The sequence below is a fragment of the Nelumbo lutea genome, chromosome 3 (assembly GCF_056320005.1).
Source record: "Nelumbo lutea isolate HS-2025 chromosome 3, American lotus-T2T, whole genome shotgun sequence".
NCBI lineage: Eukaryota > Viridiplantae > Streptophyta > Magnoliopsida > Proteales > Nelumbonaceae > Nelumbo > Nelumbo lutea.
This window is the reverse complement of record NC_142686.1, coordinates 86263348-86274422: the sequence shown is the minus strand read 5'-3', so window position 1 is coordinate 86274422 and position 11075 is coordinate 86263348. Positions and strand designations below refer to the sequence as shown.

Here is an 11075-nt window from a genome sequence, read left to right as displayed (position 1 = left end):
GTGGCAGAAACACTACGAAATATGGGCATTTTTTTTTTAAATCGGCCCCGAAAAATGCCCACACTTCCAAACACCATTGTAATAGATACTGAAATTAGATTAAATGCAAAATGAGCAAATTACTGAATAATGATGGAATGGGGTGCAGACTGAAGATACCCAGAACACCAACACAATAGAAATGGATGTCACAAACAAGAACGGAACTAGGTGGCAAGCTATGGGTAAAATATAATGGTTTAGTGCTGTAAAGAATAGTTCCTGCAAGACAATGGTTCAGCAGTAAAAGTTAACAAGAAGAAGAATATGAGCAGTGATGATAATAACTAAAGTGCTTGAGGAGGAAATCAAGTAGGATTAAATAAACTAGTCAATAAAGCAAAGAGATAACAATTATGTGTATGACAGAACTCACAAGACAGACTTCAACCAAGCAGTACAAGAGTTAAACGGAATGCAAATAAGGCTTATAGACTGATTATGAATGCTGGTATTGGGTTGGTACAGCTGCTACAATTATCAAGAAATGATAGAATGAGGTAAGACTGAGGTGATTTGTATAGGAAATATTAATTGCTAATGTTGAATCAGTAATGAATGACAGTTTATCAAATAAAGTTAAATAGCTAATTTAGACAAAAGAGATTTTAATAATTCGGGTTTGATTCTGCTAATATGAAGAAAGGAACAAATCAGACATGTGTTTCTCAGATGTTTCAAAGGTAAACTAATCAGATCATTGTACTAAGCAGAATAGATCATGAAAGAAAATATCACAATAGACGGGGAGTTTAGAACTTTCCTGTTCAGATAACGTTGGGTTTTTTCTCCATTTGCAAATAGGGTGATGATAATAACGTTCATTAAAATAAAATAAAGAGGCTTTATAAATCCAAAGGTCTTTCTCTAATAGTATGCAGTTTTATTAATCTAATCAAGATAAACAATGATTACTATTTTATATTTTTAAAACAAAAGAAAATAAGAAAAATGTGAAAAAAAAATAAAGAAAATAGATAAATAGCTTCTATCAAATGAGAGACATGTCGACATGGACATACCAATTTTATATAGATAGATAGATAGATATTCTCTTTCTTTTCTAAAAATTCCATTTTCTACTATAAACACTATTACTCATTGAAAAGTCTATGTTTATCTTAGCCTTTCCTGTTCCAATGCTCTTCTATAGACAAACGAGGGACAATGTCTGTCATCAGAACTATAATGTCTGTGTATGGATTCATACAAATTTGGGCTAAAATGGAAACCATTGTAAGGATGATAAATCAATTTAGAATTGAAATCACAGCGATGAAAAATCAACAAGAAGAGATTCTGCTATGAGATGAATAACAAAGAAAGAGGCAGGAGACAGAAAATAGAGACGGAGATTGTGTCGGAAATAAGATGGAAACGGAGATGGAGACAGAGGCAGAGGCGAAGGCTGAGATGGAGATGGAGACGAAACGCTTCATTTCTTCCTGAAATTTGAGTTTTATTTTGAAAATTTGACTTTTCATTTTTTCTGTTAATACTTAGCGATGATGTCAACTATTAGAAACAATAGCGTAGTGCAAGACAGTTAAACAGTAAGGATATAGTTTTGTCAATTAGAAAGACAGTAGGGGTAATTTAAGAAATTTACCAGATATTTTTTTATATATATTTTATATTATTCATATATTATAAATGAATATATTTATGTATTATAAGTTTCAATTACCGGTTTAGAGAATAGGAATTCACATCAGCCTCCCACAAGGGGGCATCCCACAAAGTCCCACAGCACATCCCAGTCAGTCATGTATTGAGAATTCCCAGTAATCTTTCATCATTTCTTATACTATCATTTGAAGATGTTCTTAATATATGATTGGAATGTATTGTATCATTGAGAGATGTTCCTAATACACACTGAGATGTGTTGTGGGGGCTGAATTTGGCTCGTAAAATAGGTTCGTGAACACCCATAAAGCTATTAAAAACAAAGCAGAGCTTTTCGGACCCCCATTTACTCTTCTCCATCGCTGAACACCCCACCGAGTCCAATTGCAGCCTGAGCTTTCGGTTTTGAACAATAATAGGTCTGTACTTTGTACGAGAGAGAAATCCAATGAATGTCTTCTTACTTGATAGTAGTTGGTTGTTCAAACTCTTGGACCAGGACAGATACTGTCCGAGAAATCCAAGTCCAAGTACAACTAATAAAGCTAATATAAATTTTAATTTCAGTGACGTGGTGGGATTAGCTCAGTAAGAGTCGAAGAGAGAGAGAGACCTAAATTTTTAATTTCAAACTTGGATTAGGAGTGTTACCCAGAAATCCCACGCCTAGTATAACTAATTAACTACTACTACTAGTTCAATTCTGATACTACTCGTAGAGACGTAGACCATGAACCGCATGTAGAACCAACCATATTGGCCATTGGGCCACAGGCCGAATGGTTCAACCATCTGCCTTTGACCATTCGACTCACCCAAAATAAATAATGCAAAAAATAAAATATGATTCCAAAATATCTTTTACTACTATTTTACGTTAAATAAGCAGAAACATACAAATATTATTAGAGTTCACAACACCCACTAAAAGAATGGTTCGACCATCCGGTTTGGCTTAATTAGGCTTATTTTCCCGCCGCATAACAGAACATAACTGCCGTCTGCCGAGCCTGTGGAAGAGTTTCTAACTGCGTAAGCTTTCTGTTCCGCGTAAACACGATTACGCGAGTCCCAGATTTTAGAAACTATGTCTTCCTTCCTTCCTTCCTTCTTCTTCTTCTATAGAATGGAAGAAACTGAGACTTACACTTACACTTCTGACTACTGAGATAGATGACCTCGAAAATGGAGAAGGCGACATGGATTAGAGGAAAAACCATCGGCCGTGGAAGCTACGGTGTTGTTTCATTGGCCGAAACCAACCACCATCTCTTGCCGCCTGTCATAGCTGTAAAATCGTCTGAGTACTCCATGTCTGGATCGATTCAGGAGGAAAGAAAGAATCTTACCCAACTCCAAGACTGCCCACAAGTTATTCACTGCTATGGCGACGATGTCACCGTTGAGGACGGTTTCATCATCTACAATCTGTGGCTTGAGTATGCTTCTGGAGGCAGTTTACACGATCGGATAGTGCGTTCTGGTGGTGGGTTGCCGGAATCGGAGGTCAGGCGCTACACTCGCTCAATCCTCAGAGGCCTCAGTTATATTCACAAGTGTGGCTTTGTTCATTGTGATCTCAAACCTGAGAACCTTCTGCTCGTGCCCAGCTCGTCTTCTAAGGGGAGGAGCTCTGTCAAGATTGCCGATTTCGGGCTCTCTAAGAGGGTTGGAGAAGATATGCTCTGCAGGGAGGATGGGATGCTGTTGAGGACCACGCCTCTGTATGCAGCACCTGAATCGATTAAATTCTGTTTGTATGAGCCTTGCTCTGATATATGGGCTCTTGGCTGCACTGTCATAAACATGATAACTGGTAAGGATGCTTGGGATTTTACTCCAGAAGCTGATGTGGATTTATTCTTGAATAAGATTGGTAACAATCCCGTTGTGCCTGAGATACCGGAGAAGTTGTCCATTGAAGGTAAAGATTTCCTCAACATGTGTTTCGTTAGAGATGAGGCTCTTCGATGGACTGCAGATATGCTACTATTACATCCGTTTGTATCTGTTGATGATGAAGACGATGAAGGGGGAGAAGAAACAAAAGGGGCCCAAGTGGAAACAGGGAAATTTGAGTTTGTTCAATCTCCAAGACAGGTGTTTGACTTCCATCCTTGTGGAGAGAAAACGAGGATCTGTGCTGAACTGCCTGGGTTTTAGAATTACTGCTGCTCCAAGAGTTTTTGTAGTGGCATCTCAGTTAACCGGATGGAGGGTCTACAATCAGAACGAGTAGCATTATTGAACAAACATTAGGTTTTGAACCATGCATGCAACTCAATTGAGGAGAGAGCCCCCTGCTATGCCAAATTCCTCTTTCTGAAGCCCCCAACACATGATTGTGTTTATTCAGAATCATCTGTAAATATTGTGCACATTTCGTTATTTGCAAATTATTCATTCACTGAAATAAATTGCTGAATTATTCTTTACTTTTTGTTTATGCACTTTTCCTCTGTTTATTCTTATTTTAATAGTTCTTTTTTTTTCTTTTATTAAACCTACTTTAGGCATTTTGCATAAATTGAATTATAAATGGCTCCATAATCAAAATTAAATACATAAATTCTAGTGCTGAAATACTCAACATAGATTGTTATCCAAAGTCTAAACAGGTTTATTTTAGTTTCTCCTGAAATATGCAATGTACTGCATAAGTTTCTACTTTCATGTGTACCTACCTATAAGTATTAGTTTAAGAATGTGATGAGAAGTTATCTCAGATGATCTTTTCATTTTAGCACGATGAGCTAGCTAGTGAATTATCTTAACCTTCAATCATTCCACTGACTGATTGGTTTGGACCAGTTACCATTAAGAGATGGGTTGCCTGTATATATGCAAGTAACTGCCAGAACATTCTGTGTAAATATTAAAGAAGATATTCTTCAGAGGCCATTGCATGGTCAAGTAGTCTAATCTTAGGCTGACATTCATTAAAATTTAGGTTCAAGTCTGGGTGTGGTCACTTTTTTGAAAATTAAGCCAAAGTTAGGTTTGTATCCAGTCTATCCCTCCCAAGATCCTGGATAGCTTGGACCAACAATGGGCAATGGCCCTTAAAGGAAATGTTTTTCATTTTCCTTCATTTGGTGCAAGTCAGCCAGGCCTCACTTCTAGTTGTTACATTTCTGTATATAGTAGATCTTTTAGAGAATGGATAAAATTGTTAAAATAGCCAGGCTTATGCTCATTAGCTGTTTAGACAACAATATCAAAATGTATAGCTCATTCCTATGGTTCTGGAAACAGATGTAGACATCTTTTATTTTCTCTTATTTTTTCCCTTTCACTGATAAACTTGTATGCAGCCTGTGGAAACTGTGATCATCTCACTTCTGGTTCCATTGTTTATTGAAAGTTTGTAATAATCATATTCCACATAAAGGAAAAAAGTGTTATGGGGGGAGTCCATAATTAAAGAGGTTGGCAAACCTAATACAGAATTTTCTTTTCAGATTTTTATTGTATGTTTTCATATAATTCTTTCTGGTTCCTACAGGGTCTTACCTAATTAAAAGGTGTCACATAAGACATCAATATAGCTAGTTGAACAAAAGTCTCTTGAGTTAAGAAGACAAGCTTATAAGTTTGCCACTGGCATTTATAACTTGGTGTGAAGTTGTAGGGCCCTATCGGTCTTTAATTCCTCCATCTGTCTTCCTCCCTGTCAAAGAATTTTTTTCCTTGCAAAAGACAAATTTCATATCCAATGATGATAATTTTGGTTATATTATTTTCACTTTATAGGCCTGCAGAACTTGTGGAAGCAGCTCAAAAGTTTGGCATTCCTCTAGAAAAATTTGATCTATTAGGTGGCTAAATTTTCTAGTCAGGATTATACAGGAGTTCTCCAATTTACATAACTGACCAGTTCAGATACTTCTAATATCAGATCACATGTGAACAATTCAATGTTTCAATTTTATATGACAATAAAAATATACAACAATCCACAGAACTCACTATTAGAATTACTATGAATTTGTCCTTGTTGCCAACCATTCAAAAGCATGCATATAAAATGGACAGAAACTGAGAAATTTACTAGTAAAATGAAAATCAAGTGAACTTCCAGAAACAAAGAAGACCAACTTTAAAGTAACAAATAGAAAATAAATTGGCAAATAAAATGGGATGTCATGGCATACAAAAGCTAAAATACAGAAAATTCCTTTTTTAAAATCAAAGACAAGGACTTTCTCACTGATACGACTACTGCAATATGGGCTATTCAGATATTTCATGGGATCACCTTCTTGTAGTTATCATTTTCAAGTCTATTACCACTTTTTCTGAAATTTAAATCATTAGAAGGAGAAAAGTAAGCTACAGACGAAGACATTGGTTTGATCTACAATGACTAATTAAGAATGTTCTGTCAACCTCTACTCACTTTTAGCATAGAAGCATAATCATACGGTTCACCACCTTGATTCTCTAACCAAGTATACCTACTTACTTTGATGTGATAACCAATAGTTATGGTTGAACTTATTTTCTTAAGGAACACATCCATCTTATTTCTATGTCCAAGAGATACCTGTAATGATCAGTTACAAATCTAGTTTCCATAAAAATTCTATTAAATGTTGTGCATGATTTTCTTGTCGCTTATGCCTATAGAAACCACTAAGTTGCAGGGGATACCCTTAGACTTTGTTTTGACAGGGAAGAAGTGTCCCCATTGGGGATCTTATAAAAGAATGTGGTGAAAGCTTGTATAGAATAAAAAGATTAGCACAAGGCTGAACCATCCTAAATAGACTAAGTAGAAATAATGTAACCCACATTGAACAGCTGCAAGATTTTACTCTTCCAATTCACTACACATGCTCCACACAAGCACACTAGTAGATGAAAAATGAGCTCTATCCACTATATGCATCAAATGGATAAGAGCTCTGAAAACTTCATTGAAATGGATATTTGAAGTAATACTCTGCTATCTCCTACCCAAAATGCTAAGAACATTATAAATTGGTGCTATTTGAAGGTTATAGAGTTACAGGTAGCCCAGAAACAGATGCCAACTACCTAGTATTTCATTAGTCTTGCCTAGGAGATCCCATCTACTTTTGGTTCTATTTTTGATGATTCTAAGTTAGGCATTAAAGCTATCAATTCTATTTTTGGAGCTAACCATCATAGATTTGTCAGTTGATTTTGAAATGAAAAAAACGAAAAAAGTGAAGAAAAAATCTAACCCAAAGAATAAGCAAATGCACCAAAAAAGACTAAACAATAGATTATCAAGCATTTATATAAACCCAGAAAAAGAATTCTCTTCTTATGCATAATTTTAACTGAAATTTACTATTGATGTTTCAAAACAATCACTCTTTAAAGACAAAAGAAGAATGCCAGACCTGTTCTAGACAAAAAGAAAAAGGAAAACAGGCCTCTTCGCTCACTGCCTCTCTACTACTTACATTTTTAAGCTACCCAAAAGAAAGAAAAAAGAAATGAATTCAGAAGGTGGGCAATCTATACATTAGGAGTGACCTTGCTAGAATCATCCCAAATATATGTCACCAAGAGATAGAGAGGCACCAGCAAATCTATTAGAACATCAGTAACATTGAAAAACAAGTGGTTCATCATTAATAGAACTTGTTTTAAAAGCAGACGATTGAATTAATTGAGATGCAGCTGCAAATTTTTTGAGACACAAATAGCACTGAAAAACATGCACTTCAGAATTTGTGTCAATGGTAAGTTACTCAATTGACTAAGATACCATTGCAAAACTCCTGCCACTCCAGTAACAATGAAAATATGGTGCTTCATTAGTAGTTACATTTGAATGAAAAGATACCAGGAAATCTGCAAACAAAGACTCATAGTGTACCCTCCTATCATTATTGACATAAAGCAAGGTTTTTAAAACTGAACCGTACAACAAACCATTCAAGGGTCTGGTTTCCAGGTTGAATGGTCCAACCATTCGAATCGAATGGGTGGCCTGTTTTGACAATAAAAATTAAAAATTAAAAAAAAATAAAAAATGGCCAAAACTGTTGGACGGTTCAAACAATTCAACTGTCCGGGCCAGTGGTTTTCTGACCAAATCAACAGTTTTTGACGAAATGACGGTTTTGGAGTCAAACAGAACCTGTCAGGTGACTGGTTCCTGGTTTTCCAGTCCGGTTTTGAAAACCATGACATAAAGTTTGCTCCTAATGAATGATTGAAAACCATGCATATATCCATCTTGTTTCTACATGCATGTCTAAGAGTTAAAAGTAATGATTGGCTACACGTCCAGTTGCCACAAAAAAAAAAAAATCTATTGTTGCACAAAACTTTCTTATAACTTATGCCTATAGTAACCATCAAGTCGTAGGAGATGCCCTTAGTCTTTGTTTTGATAGAGCAGGAACATCCCCACTAGGGATCTTTTAAAAGAACATGTGATGAAAGATCGCATACTTAAAATGAGAAGATCAAATCAGATGATGATAACAGAGGATAAAAAGATTTACATAAGTCTAAAACAATCATAAATAGACTGCATTGAAGTGATCTAACCCACGTATCCAGGTTATCTGTGGCTAACCATCCTCAAATAAATGCACTTTGAATAGCTGCAGGATTTTAATCTTCTGGTTTACTACACATGCTCCACACACACACTGGCAGATGAAAAAGGAGTTGTGTCCATACCATCCTCAAATAAATGCACTTTGAATAGCTGCAGGATTTTAATCTTCTGGTTTACTACACATGCTCCACACACACACTGGCAGATGAAAAAGGAGTTGTGTCCATTCCATGGATCAAATAGCTCTGCAAAGTGCAAACTCCATTGGTATGGAGATGAGAAGTATCTAGATACTCTGATATCTCCTACTCAAAATACTAAGAACCTAAGTAGCCATGACACAGATGCCAACTACTCATTATTTCATTAGTCTTGCCTAGTAGATTTCATCTACTTTTGCTTATGTTTTCGATGATTCAAAGTTAGGCATTAAAGCAATCAATTCTAGTTTTGGAGCAAACCATATATTTGTGCAATGATTTGAAATGAAAAAGAAATTGGAAAAATAAAGAGCAGGAAGAAAGTAACCAAAAGAATATGCAAAAGGACCAAAAAATTCTATTTAATAGATAATCAAGAATTTATATAGCACCAGAAAAAGAACTCTCTGCTTCTGTACACTTTTGACTAAAATTTACAATTGATGTTCCAAAATAATCACTCTTCAAATATACAAGAAAGAATGTCAAACCTATTCTAGACAAAAAAGGAAAACAGGCCTCTTCTCTCTCTACCTCTCTACTACTTACATTTTTTAAGCTACCCAAAAGAAAGAAAAAATAAGTGATTTCAACAGTTGGTCAATCTATACATTCAGAGTAACCTTGCTAGAATCCCAAATATATGTCATCAAGAGAGAGGAACCAGCAAATCTCCTAGAAGACCAGTAACGCTGAAAAGCATGTGGTTCATCAGTAATAGCACTCATTTTCGAAGTAGACCACTGAATTGACTGAGATTCCATTGCAAATCTTCTGCCACTCGAGTAACAATGAAAACCTAGTGCTTCATCAGTAGTAGTATTTGATCTGATACTAGACAACCCAATAACATCCTCTGCATCATCTACAGTCCTCTTCCTCTTCCCACAAACAGTGCATTTATTTAAATGAGAAGAAACAGGACCTGCTTGCCTTACAGTGATCCAACTCTTTGATGAAGACCAGTTGGGGCCTTTCCCTGTTACCAACTTCTGGATGTGGTTGGCAAGCGAATCTGAGGATGGAAAATTAGCCTGAGGAAAATAAAATGCACAGTTTGGAGATGGAACAAACCCAACTCCAGCTGCATCTGTTAAAACCTCATCTAGTTCTTCTTCATTTGCATCAACCACCTCATCAGCAACAGTAGCAAAAGGATGTTTTAAGAGCTTATCAGCCGTCCACCTGAGTTTTGGATTCCTAACCAAACATTTCTCTACAAAATCTCGCCCCTCTGTCGAAAAACCACTTGGTATCTCCGGCAACTCTTGCATGCAACCAATCTTATACAAGAGTCCACACGCTTCAGTATCAGAAGTGAATTTCCAGGCGGGCCTTCCAGTTCTCATCTCTATTACTATGCACCCAAGAGCCCAGATATCAGACTGAGGCTCCTGTTCACCATTGACAATTGATTCAGGAGACATGTACAGAGGGGTACCTCTCACTCTCCGGCAGACCTTATTCCTCCTTTGCTGTCCAACCTTCTTTGCAAGTCCAAAATCAGCGATCTTCACTGTTTCCTTCCCCATCCATATTCTCCCCTTGAATCCATCCTCAAAAGAATTCGAAGATGATGAACAGGGCACCAGTAGAATGTTCTGAGGCTTGATATCACAATGAACATAACCATGCTTGTGAATGTGACTAAGCCCTCGAAGGATCGATTGGGTGTAACGTCTAACTTCCGACTCCAGAAATCCTCCAGGGTAAGCTCTTATGCGATCGGCCAAGCTGCCTCCAGAAGCGTACTCCATCATCATATTATAGGTCAGTATACCACCTTCCAGGGTGATATCATCGCCGTAGCAGCGAAGAATGTTTGGGCAACTCTGAAGCTCAGTAAGAATTTTCTTCTCCTTCTTAAGTGACTTTGATACAGAAAACTCAGTAGACTTCACAGCCATTAGAGGCGGTAAAGGGTTGTTGGTTCTCCCGGTTGTAGCCAGGTAAACGATGCCAAAGCTTCCTCTGCCGATGGTCTCTCCCCGTATCCATGTCGTAACCTCCATGTTCGCCATTTTAGTAATGTTTTCTCCTGTAGAGTCTTTTATCTCCGGCCTTTGCTTCCCTCTTCAAGTTAGTTTCTATTTTCCAGGAACAGAGACAAACCCAGTTGAAATAGGTAACAGAGAATCAGAGATCTTTCCTAAACTGGATTTGATTTAGATTTGGCGGGAGAGAGAAACCCCCTTCAACAAGAAACCAACGGTCAAAACGCATAGGTTTTCTATTACTAAAATACTCTACTAATTTATGATTATTGACTAAACCAACCCTCCCTTTTACTTGTATATGGCTTTCTGTTAGCCTTGGGCATCTAATGGTCAGCCTTTCGCCATACACTAACTCAAGGACAGAAAGGACTTTGGAGGGGTCCCACAATACTGCATACTACTGCCCTTGGATTGGAATCTAAGTAATGCAAATCAACTGCCTTCTTATTAATCACCCATCTACTCCGTCCCCGTCCGGGTAAATATGCCAATAGCCTATTTCCAATGCAAGGCTGAAAGAGACTATGCAAACGGTGTGAGCAGTCTTGTAGGTAGGGGTGCAATCAAGGTTAAAGTAACGTATGTAACGATACGTATGGTTCAATATGTATCATTTTTGGGACCCCTCCGATATGCCCCTATAATGGGTGTATCGGGGGTTTG

At 37.1% G+C, this 11075-nt stretch overlaps 2 pseudogenes; one reads left to right on the top strand and one right to left on the bottom strand.

Annotated features, from left to right (window-relative positions):
- The first annotated feature begins 2853 nt into the window (after positions 1–2853).
- LOC148866195 (mitogen-activated protein kinase kinase kinase 20 pseudogene) lies at positions 2854–3831 on the top strand (annotated as a pseudogene).
- Positions 3832–9020: 5189 nt separating this feature from the next.
- On the bottom strand, positions 9021–10436 carry LOC148866194 (mitogen-activated protein kinase kinase kinase 20 pseudogene; annotated as a pseudogene).
- Between the last annotated feature and the right edge of the window lie 639 nt (positions 10437–11075).